Source organism: Dermacentor variabilis, chromosome 11 (genome assembly GCF_050947875.1).
Source record: "Dermacentor variabilis isolate Ectoservices chromosome 11, ASM5094787v1, whole genome shotgun sequence".
In the NCBI taxonomy this organism is placed as follows: domain Eukaryota; kingdom Metazoa; phylum Arthropoda; class Arachnida; order Ixodida; family Ixodidae; genus Dermacentor; species Dermacentor variabilis.
Window position 1 is genome coordinate 85,644,074 of NC_134578.1, and position 6,000 is coordinate 85,650,073.

A 6,000-nucleotide genomic window follows, 5' to 3' on the forward strand; every position below is an offset into this window, starting at 1 on the left:
ATGGGTCACCGTAGAGGCCCGACTCATAAGGCACCACTGCTGTGCGAAGAAACTCTTACGCCAACATGGAGCACTCGGCATGCGCAAATCGGTCTGTGGTGGTCTCCAATTAAGCTCTTTGCTGCCATCTGGGGTCTCTGGTCATGTGCCATCAGGCGTGTACCGCTCCTCAATGAACATCTTTGACGTGAACTTGGGAAATTAGGTATGTCATACAGGGAATGTTCCTCTCTACGATGAGGAAAAAATATCCTTTATGTTTATTCGATGCTGAGAGGAATAAAAACCCAGCTCACGTGGGTTACTCTGGAGCAGCAACCCAGCCCTTCAGCAGGCGAAGTCACAAACGCGCACGACCTGCATAAAGATGGCAGCGTGTCAGTGATAGCAGTCACCTTCCTTGGTGAACTGTCTCCCTCCAATAGAAAATCATGACCCTGTAGTCTTGTTGATCATGGTTTATTGACTGTCATGGAAGTGCATGCACCACGAATTTGTATCTCATGGTCAAACTGTCCTTGAAGCTTCCTACGTGGAGGTACCACAGCGTTTGAGAGATCCTGTAAGCCATGTACAAACAAACTCCTCGAATGATGCACTCGATACTGCGCCCCGAACATGCCCCTGCGAGAAGTCTTTGACAGCGTGTGAAATTTTTCTTATGCGATTTCTTCACTGTGCTGGAAAACATTGCGTTAGCCTTCTGCGACCCCTTTTTGTTCCTTAAATCCACATTGGTGTTCGCTTGGCAACATTTCAGATGGGACGAGTTGACTGAATATGTAATTGCTGCTGAAGTTCATGAAACGGGCCACTTTGAGGTTTCATTTCCCTTCTTCTTTCTCAATGTCCGCGACTGAACACACAAAAGAACGCAGATAGAAATCACGGACGAAGGAATCGTGGGCACCATTCCAGATAAAACATGTTTCTAAATTTGAGCAGCACTTTCTGACTGCGCATTCTCTTCCGATTGTTTCGAATTTTCGAAATCGTAAATTGCGCTACAATAAAACATTAACTCTTAGAAAAGTTAACGCGAGAGCACTGTCAAGCGTCCATTGAGCAATGGAAGGAGAGGTGAAACGAGTGAATTCTGTTCAAAAAGCACGAATTTTAAAGTGACCACATTGATGCATCTCGAAGTTTCTGACAACAAATTTATTAAACCTACTCTTCGAAATTTTTGGACAAGACTCTTAAGTTAATTTTGTCTACACGTGCCTTGTGACAATGAATAAATTACGTCATGGATATATTGCAGGATTTCGCCTAATTAAAACAATTACTTGAAATAAATTTCAATACACTGTCAAGATTAGGAGCACACGCCTTTATGCGCCTTACAATTCCCTTTTTATTTGCGTACGAGCTAAACCGCGCAAGCACGGTTGAAAAAAAAGGATCAATACAGAAATAAAAATAAAGACGACATTTTTGTCCATTTTACAGCAACCTTGATAACTTCAAACATCTTTTTGCATCACAGTGTTGACCAGATAAGCTGAGAGCCTGCAATGTCTAACAGTGCGTTATCCTATAAATGGATCACAAGCAACACGAAGGAAGAGTAGATGGACCAGGCAAACAGCTTCTCCATCGTTTTGATCCATTCTGCCCAAGACCGCCCCTGAGTGCAGCAGAATGTGTTTTAAAGTTTGCCACATACGAAAGCATTTTTCCCGCGCACCCTTCAATGGCTCTCTTCGTGTTTCACATCTTTACATGCGTGGATTTGTTTTTTTTTTACTCTGTCTATTGCAAGAGAATCTTGACAATGTTACCATAATGTACACGCAATGCATCAGTATGTTTTCTCTTCATGCCATTAGAACATCGTACCAGTCTTGCCGAATCGTACAAAATTACCCATATTGTGGGAATCAGCAAGAGTTTGTCGAAAAAAAAGTAATATTCATTATTTCATCATCCATTATTGTATATTATTCAAACACCGATAGAATGGGATATCACAGGCAACCATTAAGATATCTCGTAATATATAACGAGATCTGGAGCATTATTCCCGCAAAGATGCTGAAAGTCTAACTCTACGATCACATCAGGTTAATATTCTCTTTGCGGCTCGTGGTTCTGTAATTCAACATCAGAATTGTTGCATTTAGCAAATCAAAGTCACTATTTCTCTTAAGTATATCACCATTGCAGGCCTATGTTAATGTGCAAGTTCGAGAAGTGCTTTATTAATAAGCGATTTCATGTGTCAATGCGTCATTGAAAACAACTAAGTGCTGGCTATATCTCCGGGCTACGCTTACAAATAAATCACATTTGTGTTTCACAAGTTTCAGTAGCTTAACGTTGAAGTTATCACATAAAGTTGTTGTCTCTTGGCAAAGAAAACTCACGTGCTAATGCTAAAAAGACGAGGAAGGCCAAGACTTTCATTTTGAAGACTGCTACAGACTACTTGTATCAATTTGAAAGGGTAAAACATGAGTGAACGTGCGCATATAGAGCTAAAGTCAAACTAGTTTTACAGGATGGGTACTTGGAAGTCTTTGCAAAGACAAGAGTGGACTTTCTCGACGAAATCTTCCCGATATGTAAACGATGAGTGTATGCATTCGGGCGATCATGTGCGAAGCCTTCATAAAAAGCATTGAACTCTCTCTCTCGTCTTCACCCTGAGAAAACATGCACGTTTTCTCGCATTTCATTATATCAAATTGCACTCATCCGCACCAGCATATGAAAAATATTTTTCTCCCGCTCAAGCCTCGTGCCGTCTCTCACATAGGCACTTAATCTAAAGATGATAAAATAAAGTGATCTTCAATGACCTAGTCGCTTGTATAAAAATTTCCTAAGCGGAAAATGCACTGTAAGTATCTAGAATAACAAGCAATTTCTTTATGACTGCTTCTAATCAGAACTGACTAGGTAAATCGCAGGTACGGTAATAGTCTCTACGGAAACACACGACAAAAAATTGCATGCATACAGAAACATTTGACATGAAGAATGTTTTCTAGCTGAATAAAGCGACAGTGCTATCTTGCTGGGGCTTCAAAAACATGTTATGCCCGAACACAGCACGTCAAAGCTTAAATCACGATACAGATCTGAAACTGAAACGCCAAGATAAGTGATGAGTTTCAACGTTTGCTTCTAAAGGGCCCACGTGCGTGGAAGGCCGGTGACTCAAGTTCCACACATCGCAGTTAAACAGTGCACATTACTATGACATGAATTTTTAAACTACTATATTGACAAAAAATATATGAGCGATTTCGAACATTACATTAGAACAAAAGGAGACATTTTTTTTACAAAGTAACAGTTCAAAGTTTTAATTATAAAGGTGTTGCACAGCACTAATGTTGATTCCAAATGGAGAATACTCCCAGCAACATATCAATGGGTTTTTTTAAATCTAACAGAGGAATACTTACATACAGGATTTCTATAATAACATGGATTTCTAAGGATTTCATAGGCCCGAGTACCGTCGCGGAGGACAAAGAGCCGTAGAGTAGCATCGGCCGGAGAGTGCTCAAAACGGTCGAAGAGTGCTCTGATGTAGGCGTCACGGCGTTGCTCGTCGGCGAAATGAAGCAGCTGTGATACAGAGAATACGCAAGAAGCACTGGCAATATTAGAGGAGTCAGAGTCGTCAACAGGGTAATGCGACAAGCTGTCAGCGTCTTGGTGCAGGCGGCCATACTTGTAGACCACGGAATATGAAAATTCGTGTTGCCTCAAAGCCCATCGACCAAGCCGGCATGTAGGATCTTTTTGCGATGAGAGCCAGCAAGCATGATAGTCAGTGACTACGGAAAAAGGGCGACCGTAAAGGTAAGCACGGAACTTCGCAACCGCCCTGACTACAGCAAGGCATTCTCGTTCCGTAATGGAATAGTTGCGCTCCGATGGTGTGAGAAGGCGACTCGCATAAGCAATAACGCGATCCTGGCCACGCTGACGCTGGGCTAAGACGGCACCTGTGCCATGACCTCTGACATCTGTACGCAATTCTGTAGGGGCATCAGGGTCGAAGTGGGCGAGAATGGGTGGTGAGGTGAGAAGAGTGACGAGACGAGAGAAGGCGGCGGCTTCTCCAGTGCCCCACGAGAATTGTACGCCTTTCTTCAAAAGATTAGTTAGCGGTCTAGCAATTGTCGCAAAATCTGGAACAAAACGGCGACAGTACGAGCATAGCCCTACAAAACTTCGAACATCTGCGGCTGACTTCGGAACCGGAAACTCTCGGACAGCGCAAGTTTTGTCGGGATCAGGCTGCACTCTGGAAGCGTCAACAAGATGGCCAGAAACGTAATTTGGCGGTGGCCAAAATGCCATTTGCAAGAGTTAAGTTGCAGCTTCACCTTTCGAAATGCATCAAGTATAGTTGTTCGACGCTCATGATGAGTGTCGAACGTTGGCGAGAAGACGATGTAGTCGTCGAGGTAGCAGGGGTGTGTGGACCACTTGAAACCTTGGAGCAATGAGTCCATCATACGCTCAAAGGAGGCAGGGGCATTGCATAATCCAAACGGCATTACTTTAAATTGGTATAGGCCATCAGGTGTGATTAACGTGGTTTTTTCTCTGTCCATATCATCAACAGCAATCTTCCAGTATCCCGAACGAAGATCAATAGAAGAGAAATAGCTGGAACCATGCAGGCAGTCAATGGCGTAAGGGCGTAAGGGCGTCGTCTATACGTGGGAGTGGGTAGACGTCCTTTTTTTAGTAACGTTATTCAGCTGACGGTAGTCAATGCAGAAGCGCCACGTGCTGTCCTTCTTCTTAACCAACACCACAGGTCTGCGGCTGTCTTCGGTACCGGAAAGTCTCGGACAGCGCGTTTTCTCGGGACGAGCCGAACCCGTTGCAGAGGTGGGCGCGTCACCGGGAGGCATGGTGACAAGCTTGGTGTGCCGACCACTTCGGAGTTCCGTCGTGAGGACGGGGATCGCTGACCTCCACCAGAATGTTGCCTGTGGAAAGACACAGACAGAAGAGGCTATTTACAAGCTATATACACTGGAGCCAGGCAGCCAGGCCGGCACTCGCTCGCGCCAAGCGCACCGACCAACTTCATCGTCGTTCTCGCGGCGGCTCGTCTCTTGAGCATCGCTCGATCATATCGTAATAATGTTAACGCTGCAGAAACTGATGCCTTACTCGGAAATTTGGTATTTTGCCAGAAAATAGTTTAGGAACCTGATCATCATTTACTCCTCCACTAGGCCTTGCCCTCTCGACGCCATCCTGGCCATCAAGACCCACGTTCTGTCGTGAATGTTACAATGGACTGCTACATCAATTATCCGGCTGTGCTAAAGTTAGAGTATGTTTTACCGCACCTCCTGTTTGGGCCCTTCCACTGTGGAACTTCAGCGCAAGCTGGCACTGTTTGAACTGCGACTTTTCTTAGTGGTGGCTGCATTGAAAGACACCACGCGACATTTTACAGTGGACATAGAGTATTCGCCACTGCCTGCATTTGTGAAAACGCTTTTACAGGCAATAGCTAGTGCCGGGCTATGGTTATGTTGAACTATAACGAATGCTGCCGGCGACTGGACTGAATCACTTGCGAACGAGAGGCATTGTGAAAATCTTCACACATATCTTTCCTGAACTTACTAAATTAAGAGACCTAGATTGTTTTAAACTTCGAAATGGTATTATGCTCTATGTTCCTCTATACTATGGTTTACTTATGTAGCCAACTATGAATTCGTGAGTGAAATATGTTATAGGTTTAATAAAAAACACTAAGCAAATGCTGCCATGGCCTCGCTAAATATGCAGCAGGCTTTCATTTTGCGTCTGCCACAGCCAGGTGGGGCCACAGTGAACTTGTGAAACTGCAGCAAAATCGGGAGCGGCATAAACCAGCGACTGAGTAAGAAAAGTATGTACGAGCGCCTTAGTGAACCACTTCGCTCGGGTGTTTTTTGAGCGAAACGCGTTATTTGTACATCTATGCGCATATACTCGAGTGCTACCGTCTATCCTCTTTTATAG